The following is a 15,361-nucleotide window of genomic DNA, read 5'->3' as shown; positions in this document are numbered from 1 at the left end:
ACCTACTTCTTTTAATACCCTGGGAGGAAACCACCAGGTCCCTGGAGTTTATCTATCTTTAGGCTCATTATTTTCTCTATAAGTACTTGAAAGGAAAAAATATGCAGGGCTACCGGGATAGGGTGGGGGAGTGGGACGAGCTGGATTACTCTCTGGCATAGAGCCAGCATGGACTCGATGGGCCGAATGGCCTCCTTTCCGCGCTGTGACCTTTCTATGATTCTACGATACGTGTCGTCCCATCAATCCGGGCTGGACTTGAAACCAGGTTCCTTAGGTGAAAAAGACAAAGTGATGCCCAGTCTCCATTAATTTTAGATAGTTGCCATGTCAGAAATGACAACTGTGTAACAAGATTTTTTTTTCACAGTGTTATCAACAACAACTTGCACTTATAGAGAGCCTTTAATTTGGTAAAACGTCCCAAGGCGCTTCACAGGAGCGATTATCAAACAAAATGTGACACCGAGCCACATAAGGAGATATTAGGACAGGTGACCAAAAGCTTGGTCAAAGAGGTAGATTTTAAGGAACGTCTTAAAGCAGGAGAGCGAGGTGGAGAGGTGGAGAAGTTTTGGGAGGGAATTCCAAAGCTTGGGGCCTGGGCAGCTGAGGGCACGGCCGCCAGTGGAGAAGTGATGAAAATCGGGTATCAGTTCTCAATTGTGACATACCTTCCCCCCACTCTCCACTTTCCTCCCCATCTATCCTGAATCAGTTGACTGCTGCTGAATGCCCAGCTTCTGACCTGGCTCTAGTACCCATGGCATTTATGTGGCTGGTCCAGCTGAGATTGTGTCAATGGTGACCCCCAGGATGTTGATGGTGGGGGATTCGGCAATGATATTGCCATTGAATGTCAAGGGAAGGTGGTTAGACTCTCTCTTGTTGGAGATGGTCATTGCCTGGCACTTGTGTGGCACAAATGCTACTTGCCACTTATCAGACCAAGCCTGGATGCTGTCCAGGTCTTGTTGCATACGGCCGTGAACAGCTTCATTATCTGAGGAATTGCAAATGGAACTGAACACAGTGCAATCATCAGCAAACATCCCCACTCTGACCTTATAATGGAGAGAAGGTCATTGATGAAGCAGCTGAAGATTGTTGGGCCTAGGACACTGCCCTGAAGAACTCCTGCAGCAATGTCCTGGGGCTGAGATGATTGGCCTCCAATGAACACAAACAGCTTCCTTTGTGCTAGGTATGACTCCAGCCGCTGGAGAGTTTACCCCTGATCCACATTGACTTCAGGTTTACTAGGGCTCCTTGGTGCCACATTCAGTCAAATGCTGCCTTGATGTTAAGGACAGTCACTCTCACCTCACCTCTGGAATTCAGCCCCTGTGTTCATGTTTGGACCAAGGCTGTAATGAGGTCTGGAGCCGAGTGGTCCTGGCGGAACCCAATCTGAGCATCGGTGAGCAGGTTATTGGTGGGTAAGTGTTGCTTGATAGCACTGTCGACGACACCTTCCATCATTTTACTGATGATTGAGAGTAGACTGATAGGATGGTAATTGGCCAGGTTGGATTTGTCCTGCTTTTTTGTGGGCAAGGACATACCTGGGCAATTTTCCACATTGTCGGGTGGATGCCAGTGTTGTAGCTGTACTGGAACAGCTCGGCTAGAGGTGCGGCTAGATCTAGAGCACAGATCTTCAGCGCTACAGCTGGGATGTTGTAGGGACCCATAAGCCTTTGCCGTGTCCAGTGCGCTCAGCCATTTCTTGGTATCAAGTGGAGTAAATCGAACTGGCTGAAGACTGACAAGTGCGACCATCTCACCTCGTTCTCAATTCTGACGCTTGTTCGTGAAGTTTACATTTTTTGTAAATGAGGGAATGTGGAGAAGTTCTCTGTGTGGGAATAATACGTTTGTTGTAAAGTGCTGAGTAACAACCCCAGATCAACAAACAGTATTTTGGGAACTCTTTGTTGTTAAGTGATTGCGAAACATATAAACAAAGTCAACTCATTTTTTCCTTTGGTCAAAGCTCACTTTGCTTCTTATTTGTATACAACACAACTCAACCTGATGACAGTATACATCTCCCTTGCATGCCACCGGTGAACCCTTGCCAGACTGAAGGTCAAATAAGAGAAGCTAGGTCAAGAAACGAACCATTTTTGGGCTGCCATTTATTTGGTTTATGGAAGGAGTAGAGTTGATGGGCTGAAAAACGTTTTCTTGTTCCATGTTTTCTTGCCGACTAAACTCATTTCACGTTGGACTCATAGCCAGTAAAATAAAGATTTGCATTTATATAGCGCCTTTCATGACCTCAGGACGTCCCAAAGCGCTTTACACCCAATGAAGTACTTTTTGAAGTGTAGTCACTGTTGTAATGTGGGAAACGCGGCAGCCAATTTACGCACAGCAAGCTCCTATTAACAGTAATGTGATAACGACCAGATAACCTGTTTTAGTGACGTTGGTTGAGGGATAAATATTGGCCAGGGCACCGGGGAGAACTCCTCAGCACCCATACCCCAGGAGGTGTCGGTGCCTTCAGGTGAGGAAAGGAGAAAATTGAAAAACATTTTTTTTTCCCAGAATTACCGCGAAGGATCACAAGGTCACGCCAGAAACTCCGAAATGTCATTCCGTTGTTCCTTGTGGCTACAAACATAGACCCCCCCCCCGTCCTCTCCCCCCGCCCCCCCCAACAAACATTCTAAGATGCTTTTGTTCATTTGGAAATGTTTGCGACCTCACTGCCCTCGTTATAAGGTTAAGCTAAAGAACATCCTTTTTTTCCCCCTTTACTATTTGTCTCTACCCCTCTCACTCTTTTATCTTTCTCTGGTTATGCAAAAACCTTTCCACGTCTTTCTTGCTCTCTTTTGCCTTTCATGTTATGAAATCCTTTGGCCATGTCCTTGTGTTGCTGGTTCTGCGATTGTACTTTGAACGCACAACTCCCCTGTCAGTGTTTTTCTTTTGTCACAAGGACATTTTGCTGATGTACAAATTTCTCTCTCTCTCTCTGGAGAGAGAGAGACAGAGAGAAAAGTAACGGACCCGCATCGCTTGTAGTAACTAGCGCTAAACAGACCCTCTGTGTACAATCAATCAAAGGACACTTGGGTGAGGCCCAGAGCTGAAAATTATGGAAACAAAATCAATGTTTAGTCAAAATATTCATTAGAACGCAAGTCACTTCACCCTTGTCAACAGCACAAGAGCAGCAATTCAGCGTTGCATCCAAATTGATAAGCCAAGGAACTCTCACTCTGTACATCCAATCAGCCTACTTAGTTAAGGCTGTTACATAACAACTACACAGCCTCTGATAGGAGATATCAGGCACAGATTGGTCATAACCGTTATTGCATCAAAGCAACGATGTAAGAAATGTGCTTGATTCTGTAGTGGGAGAGTTTTAACTGGGTAGTTCAACTTTTGGATGAAGAGTGGGGGGGTCTTAATTCTTCCCTTGGGATTAGTTACTCGAAGCACAAAGCGGGAGGTTGGCAGAGATTTCTTTTCATGCAACAGCCACAAGTGGCTGTCGAAGACTTGTTAATCTGTACATTTAAACGGGAATTAGACGAACACGCAAAAAAAGGTGAAATGTTACAGGAGTAGATAGCTCCAATATGCTTATTTATGAAAATAAAAATTACCAAACACTATCCCATGAAGATCGCCCCCCACCCTTTAAGATCCACAGTGTTCTGTAAAATGGAACTTGCAATTATATTGTCCCTTTCACATTCTCAAGCCATCTCAAAGTGCGTTAAAGTGTAGTCGTTGTTGTCTTGTAGGCAAACGTGGCAGCCAATTTACACACAGCAAGGGCCGCTAGACATCGAATAAATGGATGACCAGGTCGTTTGTTTTTGTGGAGCTGGTTGAGGCAAGAGCTTTTGTCGAGATAGCTCCCTGCTCTTTGAATAACGCCACGAGATCTTCTACATCCACCTGAAAGTCGGCACCCACAGCAATGCTGCACTCCCTCGATACTGCACTGAAGTGTCAGCCTAGATTATGCGCACAAGTCCTGGTGGAGCTTGAACCCCTGACCTCCTGACTAAGAGACAAGATGGCCACCACTGTAAGCTTCACAATCATCAGGCTCTGATCCAGGTTGGTTACAGATGACTCTTGCGTCAAGACTTTTAACTTAAACCAATTCAACCCTTAAATACCCTCTTTTACTTGATTGAACAACAACTTGCATTTATATAGCGCCTTTAACATAGTAAAACATCCCAAGGCGCTTCAAAAGAGCGATTATCAGACAAAATTTGACACCGAGCCACGTAAGGAGATATTAGGACAGGTGACTAAATGCTTGGTCAAAGAGGTAGGTTTTAAGGAGTGTCATAAAGAAGGAGAGAGAGAGCCGGAGAGGTTTAGGGAGGGAATTCCAGAGCTCAGGACCTAGGCAGCTGAAGGCACGGCCGCCAATGGAGGGGCGAAGAGAATCGGGGTGGGGGGGGGCGCAAGAGACCAGAATTGGAGGAGCGCAGAGGGTTGTAGGGCTGGAGGAGGTTACAGAGATAGGGAGGGGCGAGGCCATGAAGGGATTTGAACACAAGGCTGCAAATTGTAAATTCGGTGGCAGCGGACTTCCAAAAGCTCAGCACCCAGTATCGCCTGAAGTCCTGTTTACATTATAAACACTGGATTGACAGAACTCATATAAAGTGCTAAACTGATTCATAATTTCATCACTATCACCATTTTGTGTCCTACACAAGAACACCAAGGAAGGTGCACCAATATCTTAGCAAAAAGTTTATCCTCCCCAACCCCTTTCATTTTTTGCCGCTTCTCTCCAGAAAGTGCTGGGATTTCCTGTTCCAAAGAGGCATGGCCGTCCCTCAGTACCTTACCTCAGCCTAGACGGCGAGTGCCAGCGAGCTATTCAACCCTGGGAGATATCACAGCTGAGCCTGATCCTGTCTCTTCCCAGCATGCCCGCCCACACGCACGTTCCGGCAGAAGACACATGCTAGGAACACGCGTGTGAGCCCCTGACTGGCTTTTCCCGTCCTCAGCCAAGGTGGGTGCTGATACCAATTGAAATCCCCACACTCCAAGAAATAAATCTGGGACTTTCCTGTAGGAGAGAGAGAGAGACGGACCTGGTTACTAATTTCCCCTCTCTCTCTCCGCCCACTCCTATAGTAAGGACGCTGATTATTGTGAATGGCAGGTTTTGTTACAGCAAGCTCAGTATTTTGGGGGCTATGGGCACAAACCAAGACTGGGCTTCTCTGGGACACAGCGTGCTGCTACATCAGTATGCCTCACCCAAAACTTGCTGTTCATAGCAAGATATTGGTTTCTTAAACTTAGACGTTATTGTATCTAGTGTAGAATGGCAGTCGAAATTTCCCCTTTCAATGTGCTTAACTATTGATCCAGATGCAATTAGACAAAACTTTCCATCTCTTTCCATACATCTTTCCTTCCTTCTTCCTGGTGTTTGTTCCTGCCTTCTGTTCTTTGTCGCTCTTCCCTTCCTTCCTTCCACTCTTCTGTCCTCCTGGCCTTCCTCCAGTTTTCCTTCCCCCTCCACCACCCTCCCCCCCCCCATTACCCCGCACCTCCCTCCTTAGCTTAACGCCCTCCAGAGAGCAAATAAGTTAGCAAATATGTACAGCCTTAGTTTAAAGGAAGCGTCTTCTGAGAGATGCTGGGCGCGCTGGGGGGAATGTTAACTTTGGCTGCCTGCATGTGCAGGGACTGAGAAGCAAAAAAACAAACTCTCATTATCAGCCTGTGTCCCCCCGCTGCCTCCTGGAACTCAAGTACAAATTCAGTTCAACAGTTTGACATGTTCATTGCTGCGAACTGAAAGCGAGAATTCCGGTACATTTTGGCTCTAGTGAATGGAAGTTTACATAACCAAATTATAAGGTGTGGAAGGACTATTCCTTTGAAGTAATTTCTAGAGAAAAAAGAACAAGGCTCATCTAACATGCGACAAACACCTCAAGGCATATTTGTAAAATGTTTCATATATATTTAAAATCTATATTTAAAGCTGCGTAGCTTTCAATTCAAGATCCAAGAAAGATGACTACGATGTCTTCAAGGATGGAAACAGCTGGAATACCTTTCACGGCCCTGCGTACAGAGGTGCAAGGAACAGGAAGCCGAGGAAGACTTAGGAGATCCCTGGATAGACAATGTCAAGAGTGACTTGTCATAGAAAGGGGTACAGGTGATTGAAGCGGCCAGGGCTAGTTCAGAACTGACAACAATGGAACAAATTCATTCGGTCCCATCGTCACTGCTGAGCTGATGGACAGGAGTTTAGTAATAGTTGTAGTGTTAGTATTAATATTACCTTTCAATTCATGCCCATTTACAGTGCTGTTTTTGGAAGCCATTATACTGCGTAGTGGATAATTGTACTGCATGGTTTGTGACTAGGCCCTGAAAGATCCCATGTTTGATCCAAAGTTCCAGGTTTGATCAGCCAAGGTTCCCTCTCATGATCCTATGCAGTAATCCTGCTGGAAAGGGAGTACGTGTGGACAGCAGCAAAGGATTGTGCTCGGCTGCCTTGCCCCGCACGCAGGGGAGAGCGCGGGGCAGTGGGACTGGCTTTGGATTGCTTCCTTATTTCTGTAACCTCCTCCAGCCCTACAATCCTCAAAGAACTCTGCGCTCCTCCAACTCTGGCCTCCTGCGCATCCCCGATTTCCTTTGCCCCAACCATTGGCGGCCGTGCCTTCAGCTGTCTAGGCTCTAAGCTCTGGAATTCCCTCCCCAAACCTCTCCCCGCCTCTCTCCTCCTTTAAGGCGCTTCTCAAAACCTACCTGTTTGACCCAGCTCTTATCATCTGACCTAATATTTCCTTATGTGGCTCGGTGTCAAATTTTGTTTGATAATCGCTCCTGTGAATCGCCTTAGGGTGTTTTGACTATGTTAAAGGTGGTAGGATGTTACCGGGACTTGATGGTTTGACTTAAAGGGAGAGGTTGGATAGACTGAGAATTTTTTCCCTGGAGAGTAAAGTCTCAGTCTATCCAGGTTTAGGGGTGATCTTATAGAAGTCTATAAAATAATGAGGGGCATAGATAAGGTAGATAGTCAAAATCTTTTCCCAAAAGTAGGGGAGTCTATAACGAGGGGACATAGATTTAAGGTGAGAGGGGAGAGATACAAAAGGGTCCAGAGGGGCAATTTTTTCACTCAAAGGGTGGTGAGTGTCTGGAACGAGCTGCCAGAGGCAGTAGTAGAGGCGGGTACAATTTTGTCTTTAAAAAAGCATTTGGACAGTTACATGGGTAAGATGGGTATAGAGGGATATGGGCCAAGTGCAGGCAATTGGGACTAGCTTAGTGGTATAAACTGGGCGACATGGACATGTTGGGCCGAAGGGCCTGTTTCCATGTTGTAAACTTCTATGATTCTATATAAGTGAAAGTTGCTGTTGTTGTTTGGCAAAGAGGCAACACAGATGCAATGGGACGAATGGCCTCTTTCTGTGGTGCAAAGACCCAGGATTCTATAACCTTAGAATGGGTTCATGCACATGAAGACTGGCCGATTGAGTGAGATATCGGAGGGCTGCTGCTGCTTTCAGAACCATTCATCATCGTGAATCTTCAGGAGAGGAGGGAAGAGAGTGATTGATAGGGACACCATGTGCCACAAACAGGCGACTGGAGTCGTGCCTGGCTGGAGGTGCGATTCCAGTCTGTTTACTGGGCCTTGCGATGCTGAGTATTGATTTTTTTTTCTTCTTGTTGGTTTTTATCACTAGACTAGTTTTTAAAATGGGAAAATTGTGAGTGTGTAGCAATTACATAATGAGAAAAAAAACATAATAAACCAACACAAACAGCAAACAATGCATGTCATATCAGTGCATGTGGTACACCAAAGTGGCTTATAATGAGTCAGCGGAACATCATCGAATAAACATGGATCTGCACTTGTTCTAACACACAGGTTGCCTTGTGTGTGCGTCACAAGGCAGAGACACATCAAAGGGCTGAGCTGATGTCATTAACCATGAGCGTATTTGTGTGGGATCCATGGAAAAAGGTCATCATATATTTTTTTGTACTCATCAAAGTGAGGTATGCCAAAACTCTGGAACACCTTCTCCACCTTTCAATCAGCCTGGGCACCAGGCACTCCCAGGTCAGGGATACGTGTTAGATGCAGAGTGAAGTGTGCTCTACATTGCCCCCTCCCTTCCCTCCCCTTACCTCTAACCTCAGGAAGGCATCTCCACTGTACCCCCACGACCTTTCCATGTCCCACACCAGCCAACTTTTGGAGCCGCTTTGAGTAAGATCGCCAACTTGTTATCATTTTGTGCCAAGTTATGGGCAGTTTATTTTCACTGCAGTGGGCTTGCGCCTACTAAGGACCAGGTTCGGACGGCCCCGAACTTATTTCATTTTGGGGACTCACAGATGTTCAGAGCAGGAGACATTCTCATCCCTCTCAGTTTGGGCAGGATTCAAAGCCAGGCCGCAGACGTGAAAAGGCTTAATATCCCACTCAGCCACCGTGTGCCAACAATAACCATGTGTGCATAACAACATACCGTATTTCAACCAACATATAGACCATCTCCGCATATAGGGCACACCCAGATTTGAGCTCTCCTTGGAGATAAAAATGAATAACCTTCATATAAGCCGCTTAAACTGATTTTTTTTTGTGCATTTAAAAATAAAACCACAGCCTATGTTCAAGTAAATACGTTAAGCTTTAATGTGGAATATCTGCATGCCTATGGCCACAGGAAGCAATGGAGCAGTCTTGTACACTAACTGCTGCAATGCTCACGATGTGACCTTCAATTGGGGGTAGAGGGGAAGGGGTTAAGGCCGCCATTTTAAAGGCTGCCGTAGCAAGGAGTTCAGCTGAGTTTTATGAGCCTGCAGACGTCAATGGACACTGGGGAAAGTACCAGAGGGTGCTTGTCACATGTGGAATCGTAGCCCACTGAGGGAGTCAGTCCCTTCAGGAGAGGAGCTGAGGAACAAACTGTGGGTCAGTGGGTAGCACTCTTGTCGCTGAGTCAAAAGGTTGTAGGTGCAAGTCCCACTCCAGAGACCTAAGCACGAAATCTAGTATTGAGAGAGTGCTGCACTGTTGGAGGAGTCTTTTGGATGAGACATTAAACCGAGGGCCCCGTCTAACTTCTCAGATGGACAAAAAAGATCCCATGACACTATTCAAAGAAGAGCAGGGGAGTTCTCCCCGGTGCACTGGCCAATATTTATCACCTAAAAAAGCAAATGATCTGTTTTTTTTTCTCCCCAGTGTTAAAAGGAAGACTTGCATTTATATAGCACCTTTCACGACCTCAGGATGTCACAAAGCGCTTTACAGCCAATGGAGTACTTTTGAAGTGTAGTCACTGTTGTAATGTAGGAAACGCAGCAGCCAATTTGCGCACAGCAAGCTCCCACAAACAGCAATGTGATAAATGACCAGATCATCTGTTTTTTTTTTAAGATGTTAGTTGAGGGATAAATATTAGCCAGGACACAACACCTTAGTATAGCTCTCTGCGCTTCCAATACGATAACTTACTTGGAAGTGCACTGAAGTTTGTTATACAGGAACAAGACAACAGCTATTTTGCAAACAGCATCATTTCACAAACAACAAAGGGATGAGATGGATGACCAGTTAATCTATTTTCTGGCAGCGGTTGAGGGAGGAGTATTGGCCTAGACAACTCACTCCTCTTCAAGTAGTACAATGGGATCTTAAATGTACCCCTTAACCACAGGAACAGGCAGGCGGGGTCTCAGTTTATCATCCCCTCAGAAGTTTGGGACATAAGTGGCAAGTAACATTCACGCCAGATAAGTGCCAGGCAATGACCATCTCCAACAAAAGAGAGTCTAACCACCTCCCCTTGACATTCAACGGCATTACCATCGCCGAATCCTCCACCATCAACATCCTGGGGGTCACCATTGACCAGAAACTTAACTGGACCAGCCATATAAATACTGTGGCTACGAGAGCAGGTCAGAGGCTGGGTATTCTGCGGCGAGTGACTCACCTCCTGACTCCCCAAAACCTTTCCACTATCTACAAGGCACAAGTCAGGAGTGTGATGGAATACTCTCCACTTGCTTGGATGAGTGCAGCTCCAACAACACTCAAGAAGCTGGACACCATCCAAGATAAAGCAGCCTGCTTGATTGGCACTCCATCCACCACCCTAAACATTCACTCCCTTCACCACTGTGGCTGCAGTGTGTACCATCCACAGGATGCACTGCAGCAATTCGCCAAGGCTTCTTCGACAGAACCTCCCAAACCCGCGACCTCTACCACCTAGAAGGACAAGAGCAGCAGGCACATGGGAACAACACCACCTGCACGTTCCCCTCCAAGTCACACACCATCCCGACTTGGAAATATATCGCCGTTCCTTCATTGTCGCTGGGTCAAAATCCTGGAACTCCCTTCCTAACAGCACTGTGGGAGAACTGTCACCATACGGACTGCAGCGGTTCAAGAAGGCGGCTCACCACCACCTTCTCAAGGGCAATTAGGGATGGGCAATAAATGCCGGCCTCGCCAGCGACGCCCACATCCCATGAACGAATAAATAAAAATAAAAAAATCCAAAAATTAGAACTAGGCCGTTCAGGAGTGAAATCAGGAAGCACCTTTTCTCGCAGAGGGTCGCAGAAACCTGGAGCTCTCTCCCCCAAAAGGCTGTGGATGCTGGGGGACAATTGGAACTTTCAAGGCTGAGATCGATAGATTTTTGTTGGGTAAGGGGTATCGAGGGATATGGAGCAAAGGCGGGTAAATGGAGTTGAGGTGCAGATCAGCCATGACCTGATTGAATGGCGGGGCAGGCCCGAGGGGCTGAATGGCCTGTGATAATGCCACGCTCCCTCCATACCGTGCTGAATGACCAGTGTAAATTGCAGTGGGAGCCAAGCTGACCGAGAAGTGGAGAAAATACGTGCAAAAAAATAAAAAGTACCTCTTTCTCTCGATTCCAGTTCACTCCCATTGTACAGCAGGCATCACATTTCAAAGTGTGTTGCACTTTTACACAGATGCAAAAACAATCTTTTAGAAAGGGAAAGAAAACCAGTAATTGACCTGCAGCACAAAATTTACAAGCGAGTTCCAATCTGCAAAACGCCCTGATCCAATAATTAAACTCTGATTGACCCGAGGCTGCATTTATTTAATAAATGACACTTTGTTCCCTTAACAGGGCATAGCTTCACCTTAGCAACGGAATAATACCTGATGTAAGGCACGAAGGCATAAAACTTTATAAAATAGCACGTCATCCAACATATTATGGGCTGCACCAAGGCTTAACTGCTAATATAAAATAAACTGCACGGCACTTCTTTTTTTTAATCAGCCAAGTTTACGGGACTGCATCTTCGAAAAAAATAACAGAGCCGTTCACCGCTTCAAAATATGCATTAGCCCAAAATGATACTTTGTGAACCCATTTGAGTCAACATTTCATTAGTCATTTCATGCCACAGGTTACTGACTCAATTGAACAGAAATCCACTGCAATGAGTTAGATTCCAATATTAGGTTGCATGCGAGTGTAATGGGTGGTTTGAATTTTTTTTTAAAATTGTGCTGAATTGTGCAATAATCACATTGGTTGCAGTTCCCCTGCTGGGTTAGCTAGCGAGATAGGAGCCCTGTCGCACTGCCCAGTACAGGGCCAAGTCACACAGGCCAGGAGGTCTCAGGTTTTTTATCCCTCGTTGGTGCTGAAAGAAAGACTTGCGTTTATATAGCGACTTTCACAACCTCAGGACGTCCCAAAACCCTTTACAGCCAATGATGTACTTTTTTTTTTTGAAGTGTAGTCACCGTTATAATGTAGGAAACGGGGCAACCAATTTGCGCACAGCAAGATCCCACAAGCAGCAATGTGATAATGACCAGGTCATCTGTTTTTAGTGATGTTGGTTGAGGGATAAATATTGGCCAGGGCACCGGGGAGAACTCTCCTGCTCTCCTTCGAAATAGTGCCATGGGATCTTTTACGTCCACCTGAGAGGCCGTCCAAAAGACAGCACCTCCGACAGTGCGGCATTACCTCAGTGCGGGCGCTGAAGTGTCAGCCTAGATTTTGTGCTCAAGTCTCTGAAAAGAGGCAAGAGAACTACCCACTGAGCCATGGTTAACGGTGCGAATTACCTGGTCTCAGCTGGGAGGGAGTTGAGGGATTAAGATTAACCTCAGTCCCCTGGGCTAGGCAGGGTTAAAATCAATCAGTCTCCCCCCGCCCCCTCTCCTGGCAACTTGCGGCTAACTTCTGCTGGAAAGTGACTGTGCGTGTGGGCATTTTATGATGACAGGGTTGCATGGCTGATTAGCCTGTCAACAGCCACGGTAAAGGCTCACACATAAAGAACGACCAATGTTGTGAGGCACTGGAGAGCAGCCGGTGCAGCAACCACTCCCAGCGAAGGTCACTGCCTCCAGGAGAGGAATGGAGAAAATTGAGAGAGACATTCGACAGGTTAGCTTAGGCAATACGTGGGCACAGGGCACTGGAGCGCCAAGGCATGGCACAATGAAGTGATGTGTGACAGGGTTCAGTCACTATCACAGTCGAGTTAAGAATATAAGAACATATGAACATAAGGAATAGAAGCAGGAGTAGGCCATGCGGCCCCTCGAGCCTGCTCCGCCATTCAATAAGATCATGGCTGATCTTTGGCCTCAACTCCACTTTCCCGCCCGATCCCCATATCCCTTGATTCCCCTAGAGTCCAAAAATCTATCCATCTCAGCCTTTAATATACTCAACGACTGAGCATCCACAGCCCTCTGGGGTAGAGAATTCCAAAGATTCACAACCCTCTGAGTGAAGACATTCCTCCTCATTTCAGTCTTAAATGGCCGACCCCTTATCCTGAAACTGTGCCCCCTAGTTCTAGACTCACCAGCCAGGGGAAACAATCTCTCTGCATCTACCTGTCAAGCCCCCGCAGAATCTTATATGCTTTAATGAGATCATCTCTCATTCTTCTAAACTCCAGAGAGTATAGGCCCATTCTACTCAATCTCTACTCATAGGACAACCCTCTCATCCCAGGAATCAATCTAGTGAACCTTCGTTGCACCACCTCCAAGGCAAGTGTATCCTTCCTTAGATGAGGAGTTCCCTATCTCGGCCAAGTTGCTGGGGAAGAGGCACCAGATGTCTGCTCAAAAGGGAGGGAAAGTTGGAGTGAGGATTATTATGGACTGCTGTCACATGCCTCTTAGCAGCTGGCTGGCAGAGGCCTGGATCCAGGAGTTATACGGCCAGACAAGATCAAAGGGATGATGGGTAGAAAACACAAAAACTATTGTCTTCCCTCCTTTCCTGGTGGTGTTGAATCTTAAGGGGGTATGATCACATGGGCTTTCACCTCTTCAAGTATCTCACACCAACGAGCAATCTTTATGAGTGAACCTCGGCAGTTAGTTCTGGCAGACTATTCAACTGCATGGGGCTTCACAACTGAGCCGATTCTGTTCTCAGCCAACATCCACACATGCGCTTTACAGCAGTGGTCATTCGAGGGCAGTCGTGAGTGGGGGTCTTGGCTGAAGGGACCTTGGAGGGGGTGCAGCCCAGATTCACCAGAATGATACCTGGGCTAAACGGGTTAAATTATGAGGACAGGTTGCATAGATTAGGCTTGTATTCCCTTGAGTATAGCAGATTAAGGGGTGATCTAATTGCAGTGTTTAAGATGATTAACGGCTACCCTATGGTAGATAGAGAGAAACTATTTCCTCTGGTGGGGGGAGTCCAGAACAAGGGGGCATAACCCTAAAATTAGAGCTAGGCCGTTCAGGGGTGATGTCAGGAAGCACTTCTTCACACAAAGGGGAGTGGAAATCTGGAACTCTCTCCCCAAAAAGCTATTGAGGCTGGGGGTCAATTGAAAATTTCAAAACTGAGATTGTTGGATTTTTGTTAGGTAAGGGGATTAAGGGTTAAGAAACCAAAATGGGTAAATGGAGTTAAGATACAGATCAGCCATGATCTAATTGAATGGTGGAACAGGCTTGAGGGCTGAATGGCCTCCTCCTGTTCCAAGGTTCCTATGATTTTTCCCCTTGCTGGAGGCTAATTGTCTTGAGAGAGACTAAAGAATGCCTTGTGTTTACAGAGTGCCATCTTCCCCTCTCTCAGAAACATCCCAAAGCACTTCACACACACTGAATCGCTGTGAAGTGCAGTGACTGTTGTTATGTAACCAAAGATAATTAACGCTTCTACACGAAGCCTGGCTGCGATCAGCAAACTCAGCACAAGTTGGGGATCGCACCTGGTATTTTCTGACCTGCACGGGTTAGCGCTGCAGTGTGTGGTGAAAAAAAAATTAAAAACTTGAAAGAGAAAGAAATGCTCAGGGCAGCTCCCAACCTTCCATTACTCCCAAAACAAACAAATTCAACAACGAGGCAAACCTGTAATTTGAAGGAAGCAAAGATCAAGGATTTTCGAGCAGCTGGTGTTGCCATAGAAACCGTCTTTGCTCTTCTCAACTTACTGAGGAAGGCTTCCCCCAATTTTTTTGGCTCGCACCGTCGCCAAGAGTTTATGGGCAGAGGTAGAATTCCCGGACCGATGTCTGAGCGGCTCCTCACTCGGCTTGGTGAGTAAAAGGCACTCCCCGGTGTGGTACTGGCACACTTGGTCCCAGAAGGACCCCTGATGTCCGATCTTGGCAGAGTGCTGTAAATGGCCAACAACCTCCCCAAGGATGTCTTTCAGATGAGACGTTAAACCGAGGCCCCGTCTGCCCTCTCAGCTGGACGTAAAAGATACCACGGGCGCTATTTCGAAGAAGAGCAGGGGAGTTCTCCCCCCGGTGTCCTGGACAATATTTATCCCTCAACCAACATCACTAAAAAAGATTATCTGGCCATTATCTTATTGCTGTTTGTGGGATCTTGCTGTACGGTGTTTCCTACATTACAACAGTGACTACACTTCAAAAGCATTTCATTGGCTGTAAACATTTTGGGACGTCCTGAGGTTGTGAAAGGCGCTATATAAATGCAAGTTCTTTCTTTTGTTCAAGGAGGGTAAAAATCCAGGTCCTAACTGCTACCCAATGATCCCTGTCGGAAAGTGGATGCTGGGTGAGGAATCTATTTGAATCGTTGCATGGAATACCCTGTGAACACTCACTGATCGGACTCACACATGACGAACTGGGCAAGGCACTAAAGGGTCATTGGAACTCAGGATGAAACAGATCCGGAGGGGGCGGAGGGGAAGAGGAAAAAGATAAAAATTATATTTGTGTGACATTACACCTGAAATATTGTACATCCCTTGGGATATTGCACCAGTAACATCATTATGCACTTGCTTCTCCATCAATGTGATCTGCTCGCCTG

Source organism: Heptranchias perlo, chromosome 37 (genome assembly GCF_035084215.1).
Source record: "Heptranchias perlo isolate sHepPer1 chromosome 37, sHepPer1.hap1, whole genome shotgun sequence".
Classification (NCBI taxonomy): Eukaryota; Metazoa; Chordata; class Chondrichthyes; order Hexanchiformes; family Hexanchidae; genus Heptranchias; species Heptranchias perlo.
Note: the sequence above shows the minus strand (reverse complement) of the source record.